The 12,110-nt window shown below is 39.4% G+C and overlaps 1 non-coding gene across 1 annotated transcript; it reads right to left on the reverse strand.

The window, feature by feature from the left end:
• Positions 1-986: 986 nt before the first annotated feature.
• Positions 987-1,050, reverse strand: Trnaa-ugc (transfer RNA alanine (anticodon UGC)). The gene has a single exon. It is a non-coding gene; the product is annotated as a tRNA-Ala (tRNA).
• Positions 1,051-12,110: the final 11,060 nt, after the last annotated feature.

The following is a 12,110-nucleotide window of genomic DNA, read 5'->3' on the forward strand; positions in this document are numbered from 1 at the left end:
GGTAGCACAGAAAGACATAGACAAAAAGCTATTAAAAAAAGAAAATTGAGACATACATATGAAAATTTTCCTGAATTGTGTGTGTAAAAATCCGGAAAATAGAAAAAAGAAGAGACTTGGGAGAATAGTCAAACAGAGAAAAATTCATACTTCTCAGAATTATAAAAATAACACTTGTAATCTTATTCAAACTTCTCCCAAACATCTCATCCTTTCAATTTTCTGTTTAATATCTGTGACATAGAATTATATTCAAAATCTTGGTTCCTTGCTTAGAGCTTCTGAAACCTTTGTAATTTCCTGAATTATAGAAATAAGTGGAGCATCTTCTGTTATTATAGTTAACCCTTTTAACCTTACCAAAGTTTGTGCTAAGAAGACGACTCTTGGATAGAGCGAGAGATGACCTGGATAGACAGCTTCAAGATGGGGAGGGGGTGGGATTGGGGATAGTTGCCATGCTATTAAAAGTTGCCCTTCCCTTTTTTAAAAATAAGTTTTTTATTGTGAAATTACTGTACAGAGGGGTTACAGTTACATGAGCAAAGTAATGAGTACATTTCTTTTTTGGGGGGAGGGGTGTCCGGTTGTGGGGTCTGAACTCTAGGCCTGGGTGCTGTCCCTCAGCTCTTCAGCTCAAGACTAGCCCTCTACCACTTGAGCCACAGCACCACTTCTGGCTTTTTTTCTGCTATGTGGTGCTGAGGAATCGAATCCAGAGCCTCATGCATGCAAGGCAAGTGCTCTACCTTCTCAGCCCCAATGAGTACATTTCTTATCAAGCATTGTTGTCTCCTTTGTTTTTCCCCTACCATCCCTTCTCTCCCACCTCCTCAACTACACTCCCTCCCACCTGCCTAAATTTCTTTTTTGGGTCTGGTCGTGGGGCCTGAACTCTGGGCCTGGGTGCTGTCCCTCAGCTCTTCAGCTCAAGGCTAGCGCTTGAGCCATAGCGCCACTTCCAGCTTTTTTTCTTTTTGCTTATGTGGTGCTGGGAATCAAACCCAGGGCCTCATGCATGCAAGGCAAGCGCTCTACCACTGAGCCACCTTCCCAGCCCCTCACTTGCCTAAATTTTAAAGTTCATTTTTCAACATAGTGTCTTGTACATTGTTGCAATGGATCCACCTGTATCCCTATTTAAACACTTTGTTTTTTCCCTTTCCCTCCCCAAATTATACTAACATCAAATACAGTGAAAACAGGGGTTGTACCATGGGGGAGGGACATACAAAGCAACAAAAAAATCTACTCCCAAGCCCTCTCCTCTATAAAAAGGTTGATTAAGTCAATGCCTACACAACGGAGTTTCTATAAAACCTCAAACTACAAGGTTTCTAAGAGATGTGAATTAGAGAAGTCATTCACATGCAGAGAGAAGTCACCTCCAATTTCACGATGGGGCTCCTAAGCTAGTGCATTTAGGAGCTTTTCAGACCTCACTTTACCTATCTCTTCATCTGGATGCTCATTTATATCTTTAATAATGTGCTCATAATATAAAATAAAGTATTTCCTGGAATCCTATGAGCTATTATGACAAATTATCAAACCTAAGGAGATAGTGGGAACCCTTATTTTTTCCAGTTAGATAGAAATGAGTATAACCTGGGGACTAAGTATTTGTGATTTCATCTGAAGTGAAGCCAGTTCTATTAGCTTTGAACCTATGGAGACTGTGCTAAGTCTGAGGAGTGACAGAATCAAAATATCTGCAGAGAAATGAAACATTCCTTGAGGTGGAAAACCCATATGTTTGTTGAAAGAAACAATTCTTAAATAGAGAATTTGTTCTTTTTGACTCAACATCTTGTGATAATTTAGCACTGGTCACTAATAAGATTAAAATGATTTAGCATTGCAGATTTGAAGATCATGCCCTTATCGACTTTGATTTTCATTTCCTATTACTCCCACTGTCTCCATGCACCTTACAGTTAGTAATCAGTAAGTTACTTCCACAGCTCCTTCCTGTTATCTGTGATATTTGAACCAACTAGGATTTCCTCTGCTTCCCTTAGTGTCACCTCTCCTCCCATTCCATCTTTCTCATCATCTCCTTGTTTAGGTGTTAAACACTGCTTGAATGTTAAATTTCAACATTGCTTCCTGCAGACTGCGCCTCTCTGCGCTCCACAGCCTAGTGCAGACACTCCTCTTTCCTATTTGCCTGCCTTCTTGCCAATGTATGGTTGCAGCACAAATACTGCAGCTTCAGATTTCACAAATGAGGGGCAGGATAAGGAAACATTCAGATATTAAATTAATTAGATCAGGTTCATAGCACATTCATATCACATAGAATTATCACAGAGGAGGGAAGATAACTATGATTTAGTCTGAGACCTTGATGAAGTTACAAATGTGAGCTAGAAATTGATGAACTAAGTGCTCTGAAGTAGGTGACATTTATATATGATAGTTCCAGTTTTTTACAATAATCATGAGTAAAGAGAGGACTGACTTAATTCCTTCTTTTCTGAGGCCTAAAGGTAATACCTGGGCTATCACACATTGTGCAGTCCTTGCTCCAAAGTCAGTGAAGAGACAGTTCTAAAAAAGGCCTACAGTAAAAATCATGATTGCTAAAAAGAAAAAAGCCGGAAGTGGCTCTGTGGCTCATGTGGTAGAGCGCTAGCCTTGAGCTGAAGAGCTGAGGGACAGCGCCCAGGCCCAGAGTTCAGGCCCCACGACTGGACCCCCCAAAAAATCATGACTGCTAATCAGATGATACAAACAAAATAGTAATTTTCTATTCTCTTGAAAGGCATAAAATAATTGATGATAAAATAAGTCCAAATATCTCTCTCATTATTAAGTTGAGAGGGCTTTAGAGACAACCAATAGATTCACTGTAATCAGAAAAGAATATGAGTGAAGAAAAATTGTTGACAAGTTTTGCCTCAGGCTAGCATATGGCTTTCTGATTGCAGGGGCATACGCATAATGTATGTGAAGCTGTACTTGGAGAGGACATCAACTTTTGACCAGTCCTTACTTTGAGACCACCTTAAAACACACTTAGTCTTTCCCAAGAGTAGCTCAAAAATTTGACTATTTTTTATTCTCTATATGAACAGAGAGATGGTGAGAGACAGGCACTTATACTAGGTAGCTTAGAAGGAAGACATTTATACCATCCGGATGGAATCCGTTCCAGTGGCGGGTGTCAGTGAACCTGCCAGCCTCTGCTGACTCTGAAGTAATTACTGCTTGCCTAAGGCTTTCCTGGTTCTTTGGGTGATGGATATTGACATGTGGGAGGAGGCTTGTAAAAAATTTCCTTTCTGATTTAGAGAAGTCCCACATGGCGATCTTTCTTTCCGTGTTTCATGGGCTGGGGTGTGATGTATTTCCGTGTGAGATCCCGCTTACCTTGTGCTCACAATTGTGTCACATTTCTCCCCAAAGATCAATGCATCTGTGGCAATGAGAGAGGGCCGATGCCTCGCTCTAAGTCGGCTGCTTATAAGCGATTGCTCAAAGTCAAAGCAGTGAGTGCCTCCAAGAGTCCTCATATGAGCAATGCCAGTGGGAACACGGTTCCTTCAAATCTGCTTCAACTCACGCCAGAGGAAAACTGCACTGGAACTCTTCAAACAAAACATAACCCAACATCTTCCTTCTTTAATTACCAACACAATCAAGGTAGACACAGACATTTTTAAAATAAATATTTGCAAAAAAACCTCCCCACAAAACCTCAGTTTTCATTGATTATTTAAATGAAATCCATATAGGGCATTTTTTTTGGACAGAGGGAGAGAGGAACATTTCTAACTTGAATATACAGTTTAATTGCAGTTTGCTGAAACATTCCAAAATTTGAGAACTATAAGAAATAAGGGATAAGGAGAAAGAGAAAATTAAAATTAATACTGCAGGTGTAATCTGGCTACTAGAAAAATTGTTTTAAAACACTGAACAATGAAAGACAGAGCATTGCCCAGATAAAACATACAGATATGAATATTCTATTTCCAATAGGATGTTGAAATGAAAAAGATGAAACTATGTACCCAATAACGTTATTCAGCTTTTTTCTCCTATGCTGGGATTGCGAACAAGATGTAAATTAGGTGGACAAGGAACCTAGTCTGTCTGATAAATATGTCAGAATAGTGTCCTCTGCTTTATCCTTTTGGGTCAGGTGGCTATAACTTTTTTCAATTAATTGTACAAGTTTCCATTTGTCTTTATTCTTTCTGAGTTTTCAAATAACATGAAATGTATGTAGGCTCAAACAGGTATGTCTGAATTACAAAGGGGTCTCATATTTCTTTGGTTGCTAAAGTAGATTCATTGGGGAAGTTGTTGTTTTGGAATTTTGCAGACATTTTCCACATCCTGGTGATGCCTTCCTGAGAAAAACATTTTTCACAGGCTTCAGCAAGGCAACTGAGCATGAAATTTAAGATGCATACACCATTCATTACCAAGCTCAGCAACGGTTTGCTAGGTACTGAGGGTATTGTAGATGTTCGTTCTCCCTCTACATTTTTATTAGCACACATCAGTTGTACAAGGGGGAGGGAAGCTGGTCGTGGTATCTTGTACATGCAGAGAAATGTACTTAGTTCATTGTCACTCCCTCTATTACACTTTCTAGCTGGAACTATGTCCAGCCTTTAGGCTTCTTGTAGTTGTTGCTCATAGTTACTTGTCATGAGGATTTTGATTCCTAACCCAGAAGCAGACCTTCTCCAGAACTGACTTATCCACAATTGTGAATGTCCTGAAGAAGCAAGGAAAGTTTCAACCATTTTCTTCTCAGTTTTCAAGCATTGTTCCTTCTACCGATTTTCTTATTCTCCAGTGAACTGTCAGGATGAGGAAATTGGGCTCAGAGTCACTGAGAATGACAGCATTCAATAGTTATGGGTGCTTCCTCATATGGGGGTTTTCTTTGTATTTGCACAAAAACAGAATGGCACTGTCATAATCAAATTTATTTGCAAGTAACTTCTTTATCTACCCTTGAAGACCTAGAAGTAGGTTGTATTTTTTTTTTATTACTGGATTGTAAGTATGGTTTCTTGAGGTATTAATTTGTGTTTTGTTTCACTGCTTTATTTATATTTTACCTGTGAAATCTTATTTATTTATTTATTTATTTTAATGTGAAAATACTGTACAGAGGAGTTACAATTACATGGGCAAGATAATGAGTACATTTCTTATCAAGCATTGTAGCCTCCTCCTTTGTTTCCTCTTCCCATCCTCGCACCTCGGAAATCTTAAGATAGTAGCTTCTTCCTTGGGTGGTTTTGATTTAGATAGTTGGTGAGCATGTTTTCACATGTCCTGGCCAGGGAAAAGGATGAAGATAAGCACCGGATTTTAGGAATAGACTAGTGAAACAGAAGTATCTGAAAAATCACTTAGACCAAGGACAATGTTGAAATAACTAAGCAAAGGTTTTCTGGGGCTGGAACGTCCTTGGCATATACGTTGAAGTCCTACCTATGTGCAGGTTACTAGTTGGGCAGTTTGTCTCCAGGGTGGAAACAAGGAATACACACTATTCTAGAATTGCAAGTGTGGGCTGGGCACTGATGGCTCACACCTTTAATCCAAGCTACTAAGGAGGACAAGATCTGAGAATCATGGTTCAAAGCCAGCTTGGGGATGAAAGTCCACGAGACTCTTATCTCTAATTAACCACTAGAAAACCAGAAGCGGTGCTGTGACTGAAGTGGTAGAGTGCTTGCCTTCAGCAGAAGAGCTGAGCGACAGCGCCGGGGCCCAGAGTTCAAGCCCCATGACTGACCAAAATAAAAAAGAATTGCAAGTGTGGGTCCAAGCAAACCATATTTGTTAGAAATTGAAGAAAACTTCAAGTTTTTGAGGAGAATTTTAGAAAGAAGATAAAATTTAGGTAAATTTGATGGGTGAGCAGAAACTAAATACATAGGGAATAGAGAACCAAGTGAACAAGTTTCTAAGCAGAGGAATTATTCAGAGGAATGGTATAGTGAAGTGCTATCTTTTTATTTTTTATTTTTTGTATATATTTTATTGTAAAAATACTGTATAGAGGGGTTACAGTTATGTGAGTAAGGCAATGAGTCCATTTCCTATCGAGCATTGTAACCTCCTCCTTTGTTTTTCCCCTACCATCCCTTCCTGCCTTACCTCCCCAACTCCTCCCTCTCCCCACCCCCGAGGTTGTAAAGTTCGTTTTCAACATAGTGTCTTGTATATCTCATTATTACAATGGGTCAACCTTATTTCAGCATTTTGTTATTTCTCTTCCCCTCCCCAAATTAGAAAAATGTATATATGTGATTCAGGGCACCAGAATAAAATACAGAGAAAACAGGGGTTATACAATGGGGGAAGAACATACAAAAGAAATTTAAAAAATCACATAGTACATTATAAATACATTTAACATGACAGCAAGAAAGAGAAAACCACTTGTGTCCCTATCTTGGGGTTCATTTCGCTGAGCATCATCTTATATGGTTATATAGCTTTTGACCTTTTCTGCTGGTCATAGACATATACTGGTTATTACAGATAAAGGAAACCATGGGACCTACGTTTCTTTGGGCCTGGCTTTCTTCACTTAATATAATTTTTCCAAGTCTTTCCATTTCCTAACAAATGGGACAATGTCATTCTTTCTGATGGAGGCATGGAATTCCATTGTGTGTGTGTGTGTGTGTGTGTGTGTGTGTGTGTGTGTGTGTATATATTATATATATATATATATATATATATATATATATATATATATAAACCACATTTTCTTGATCCATTCATCTACTGAGGGGCATCTGGGTTGGTTCCATATCTTACCTATGGTAAATAATGCTGCCTGCAATAAACATAGTTGTGCTGGTGTGAAACGTTATCTTGCAGCATCTTAAAAAACAGCAATTGAACTGGGTGCTTATGGCTCACACCTATGAAGCTATCTACTCCGGAAGGTGAGATCTGAGGATAACGATTCAAATCCAGCCCGGAGCCTGTGAGACACTCATCTCCAATTGATCACCAGAAAACTGTAACTGTAGCTGTGGCTCAAAGTGAGAGAACTAACCTGGAGCAAAAGTGCTCAGAAACAGTGCTTAGGCCCTGATGACCAACACACAACAACAAGAAAACAAAAAGCAGCAACTGATTCAGGGCAGCCCCTTAGGTTCGCAAAAGATACTAAAGAGAAGATGGATGGGTTAGGAATGTGGCCTAGTGATAGTGTGTTTGCCAAGCATGCGTGGAGCCCTAGGTTTGATTTCTCAGTACCACATAAACAGAAAAACCTGGAAGTGGCACGGTGGCTCAAGTGGTAGAGTGCTAGTCTTGAGCAAAAGCATCTCAGAGACTGTGCCCAGGCCCTCAGTTCAAGCCCTAGGACTAGCAAAAAAAAAAAAAAAAAAAAAAAGGAGATGGAGCCACTAGCCAGTAGCAAAATCATCCAGGTGAGAAAATCAGGAGGTCTTTGTCTAAAGAGTTTTTTTGTTTTAGTAAGTGGATCTATTGTATTTATTCATGCATTTACTTAATTTTATTGAATTACCTATTTTGTGTGATGCACTATCCTGGATGCATGCAACAAGATAGGAAACCATGGCAGTCACATTCTAAAGAAGGAGGAAAAGATATGTCAACACAATAAAATATAAAATGGATAATGCAATGTGAGATGATTATTAAGTGCTAGAAGCAGAAATAGGCAGAGCCTATGGAGAAATGAGAGTGGAAGACTAAGCACAGTATTACTGGAGAGAAATCAGAGAGAAAACCACAGGTATTTGATGAAAGGATAGTGCAGCAGAAAGAGAAAAATACAAGTTGCTGAGGTTGGCATTTGTTGGGGTTGTCGAACAACGGGTAAGGATAAGGTAGTTGATGATGATATTACAGATTAAGCAGGCAGCAATAATTTGGAGCTCTCAGACCATGAAAGAGAGGCTGAATTCTGTTATAAGTATATTGGAAATATTGTGGGGCTTTGACAAGGTTCCATCCTTATGAGGCTTATGCCTTTAAAAGATGACCCAAATTGCTGGGCTCATGTCTGTAATCCTAAGATCTGGGGATCACAGTTGGAAGCCAGCCCTCTCAGGAAAGTCAGTGAGAAAATGCCAGAAGTAGAGCTGTGGCTCAAGTGGTAGAGTGTTAGCCTGGAGTAACAAAGCTCAGGGACAATGTCCAGGCACTAAGTTTAAGCCCCAGGGCCTGCACCAAAAGATGAGAGAGAGAGAGAGAGAGAGAGAGAGAGAGAGAGAGAGAGAGAGAGAGAGAGAGAGAGAGAGAGAGAGAGAGGAGAGGAGAGAGAGGACCTATCAGCCTTCAAGAGTGAGGATGGAGGTTAGACTCCGCTTTGGCTGCCATTTTAATCATCCAGGCTAAATAGGTATGTAGAAAGTGGGACAAAGATGGCACAGAGGCAACTTGGGGGCCAGAAGGTAAAGAGAGGTTTTAATAAAACTGCCAAGTGGAGTTTATTCTGCAGTCTCTGTCAGTGGACAGCAGGGACCCCACTGACCCAAATTAAACTGCTGCGGCTGGCTTTTTACCATCAGTGTTTTCACTCAGCATTGCCCCTGCAAGCTGAGGAATCCCACCTGGGGAGTTGGAAAGTGAGACACTGACTACCAGAGCATGCCTCTTCCTTGTCAGAAAGAAAACTGAAGCAACAGCCTATTTGTCTTAGCCACCACCTTGTGCATAGCAACATCCCTTCTGCTAGGTTGTTCCCCTGTACAGGTGAGTTGTGTTTTTTGTTTGTTTGTTTTCTGTTAGAACTCTCAAGTCGTCTTAGGAAAAGCATATACACAAAAACAAAAAAAAAGGAAAAGTGAAAATGCAGCCCAGTTAGTTAATACTTTTCTTTCTTCATCCAAGCATTGCACAACTAAAACTGTATTTGTGCTTGGTAGCCAAGGAAGCTTACAGAAGTGATAATTATGCAAACTTTGAAGGATGTGTAGAATTTCCTTAGGTAGTGAAGACATAGAGTTTAGTTTCTTCATTTTTCTGTTATTGCATTATTCAGGTTTCTTTTTTTTTTCTTTTTGTAGTTGAATACAGATCACATACATTTAGCTTCAAGGAAGAAAAAATTTAAAGCATTAATCAAGATTCATTGTATCCATATACCAATTTGTTGAACAACAACCCCTTTGTAAAATTACTTAAAAATAAAAATAAAATTTTTGTCTTGTATGGTTGCTCAAAACTGTAAGCCTAACTACCCAAGAGGTTAAGATCTGAAGACTGTGGTTGGAAGACAGACAAGACAGGAAAGCCCATGAGACTCTTATCTCCAATTAACTACCCTTCCCCCCTCCCCCGAAAAAAATGCTGCAAGTGGAGGTATGTCTTGTGGTAAACTGCTAGTCTTGAACAAAAATGCTCAGGGACAATGCGTAGGCCCTGAGTTCAAACCTCAGGACTGGCACAAAAAATAAAATAAAAAAATTGAAAAGTAAATTTGAAAGGATGATTTAAGATGGCAAGTAAGAGCTGGTATGGTGGAACATGTCTGTAATCCTGTCCTTAGTGGCTGACACAGAAGGGTCATGAGTTTGAGGTCCATCTGAGCTACTCCATAGTGAGTTTGAGACCATTCTGGCTATATTATGAGACCCTGTCTTAAAACAATTTTGTTAGTGGGGCATATGGGTCATTCCCATTGTCTTGCTATTATGAACAGAGCTTTTGTAGATTCCTGTATTAATTCTGTTGTTCACACATGGAGGAGTTTAGTTGGAAAATACCTAGAATTGTTTATCACAGGCTTCCATGTGGCATCTATAAAATGTCATTCTGCGCTTTTGGCCCTCTGGCTGAGCTTCCCTTCATTTTTATTTTATGTATTTATTTTTTAAATTGTGAAAATACTGTACAGAGGGGTTACAATTACATGGGCAAGATAATGAGTACATTTCTTATCAAGCATTGTAGCTTCCTCCTTTGTTTCCCCTTCCCACCCCATCCTCCCCTGGTCTCCCCACCCAACCTTCCCCGCCACCCCCTCCCCCCCACAAGGTTGTAAAGTTCCTTTTTGACATAACAACTTGAATGTCTCATTGTTGCAATGGGTCCACATGTATCCCAGTTAAACGATTTGTTTTTTCCCTTCCCCTCCACAAATTATAACAACATCAAATACAGTGAAAGCAGGGGTTATACCATGGGGGAGGGACATACAAAGCAACAAAGAAATCATCTTATAAATGTGTTAGAAAGGATCGCATGAAAAAAAAACATTTGAATACATATCTAGGGTTCATTTCCCTAACATCAACTTATCTGAACCTTTCTGCTTGACTCAAACATATACTAGATATTGCAAATAAGGGAAACCATGGGACCTATGTTTCTTTGGGCCTGGCTTACTTCACTTAAAATAATTTTTTCCAAGTCTTTCCATTTCCTAACAAATGGGGCAATGTCATTCTTTCTGATGGAGGCATAGAATTCCAGTGTGTATATATACCACATTTTCTTGATCCATTCCTTTACTGAGGGGCATCTGGGTTGTTTCCATATCTTAGCTATGGTAAATAAGGCTGCAATAAACATAGTTGTGCTGGTAGCTTTAGTGTGGTCTTGTTTGTGAACATTTGGGTAAATGCCCAAAAGTGAGATTGCTGGGTCATAGGGGAGCTCTATGTGGAGTCTTTTGAGGAACCTCCACACTGCTTTCTAAAGTGGTTGAACAAGTTTACACTACCACCAACAATGCAGTAAGGTTCCCTTCTGTCCACATCCCCTCCAGCATCTGTTGTTATTAGAGTTCTTGATTATAGCCATTCTAACTAGGGTGAGGTGGTATCTCAATGTTTTGATTTGCATTTCTTTTATGGCTAGGGAGGTTGAGGATATCTTCATGTGTCTATTGACCATCCTTCTTTCCTCTTCACAGAAGTTTCTCTTTAAGTCTTTAGCCCACTTATTTATTGGGCAGTTGTTTCTTTGAGGATTTGTTGTTGGGGGATTTAATTATTTGAGTTCAAGGTATATTTTAGATATGAGACCCTTGTCTGTTGTATGGCTAGTGAAGATATTCTCCCAATCTGTGGGCTTTCTATTGATCTTGCTAGCTATGTCCTTTGCCATGCAGAAGCTCTGCAACTTCATGCTATCCCATTTGTCCAACCTTTCTTTGATTTGTTGTGTTTCTGGGTCTATATTAAGAAAATTTTGGCCTGTGCCAAGGAGACCTAGGGTTTCTCCTATTCCATCCTGTCATGTTTTCAGAGTGTCTGCTTTGACTCTGAGGTCTTTGATCCATTTGGAGTTGATTCTGGTGCAGGGTGAAATATAATGCTCTACTGAATAGGCTGTCTTTCTTCCTTTCTATTTTTTTTAGCTCCCTTATTGAAGATTAGATGGCTATAGGTCTGTAGGTTCATTTCTGGGTTTTCAGTTCTATTCCATTGGTCCTGATGTCTGTTCTTGTGCCAGTACCAAGCTGTTTTGATTACTATGGCTTTGTAGTAGAGTTTGAAATTTGGTATTGATATTCCTTCAGCACTGTTCTTTCTGTTGAGGATCATTTTTGCTTTTTGGGATCTTTTATTGTTCCCTATGAATTTTTGGATTGCATCTTCTATTTCATTGAAGAATGGGGTTGGAATATTGATAGGTATCGCATTGAATATGTAGATAGCTATGGGAAGTATAGCCATTTTCATGATGGTGATCTTTCCAATCCAGGAGCATGGGAGTTTTTGCCACTTTCTAAGTTCTGTTTTGATTTCCTTTTTCAAGTTTTTAAAGTTTTCATCATAGAGGTCCTTCACGTCTTTGGTTAAGTTAATTTCTAGGTATTTTATTTTTTGTTGGGCTATTATGAATGGAGTTGCTTTCCTAATTTCAGCCACACTTTTCTCATTGTTGGCATACAGAAAAGTCATTGATTTTTGAGAGGTAATTTTATACCCTACTACTTTGCCAAAGTTTTGAATCAGCTTGAGTAATTTAGGAGTGGAGTCTATGGGATTCTTTAAATACAAGATCATGTCATCTGTAAAGAGGGAGAGTTTTACTTCTTCTTTCCCTATTTGGATCCCTTTATGTTTGCGTCTTGTCTTATTGCTGTAGCTAGGCATTCTAATACTAGATTGAAGAGAAGTGGAGAGAGTGGACAT

The sequence above is a fragment of the Dipodomys merriami genome, unplaced genomic scaffold (assembly GCF_024711535.1).
Source record: "Dipodomys merriami isolate MVZ:Mamm:240054 unplaced genomic scaffold, mDipMer1.0.p SCAF_8, whole genome shotgun sequence".
NCBI classification, from domain to species: Eukaryota; Metazoa; Chordata; class Mammalia; order Rodentia; family Heteromyidae; genus Dipodomys; species Dipodomys merriami.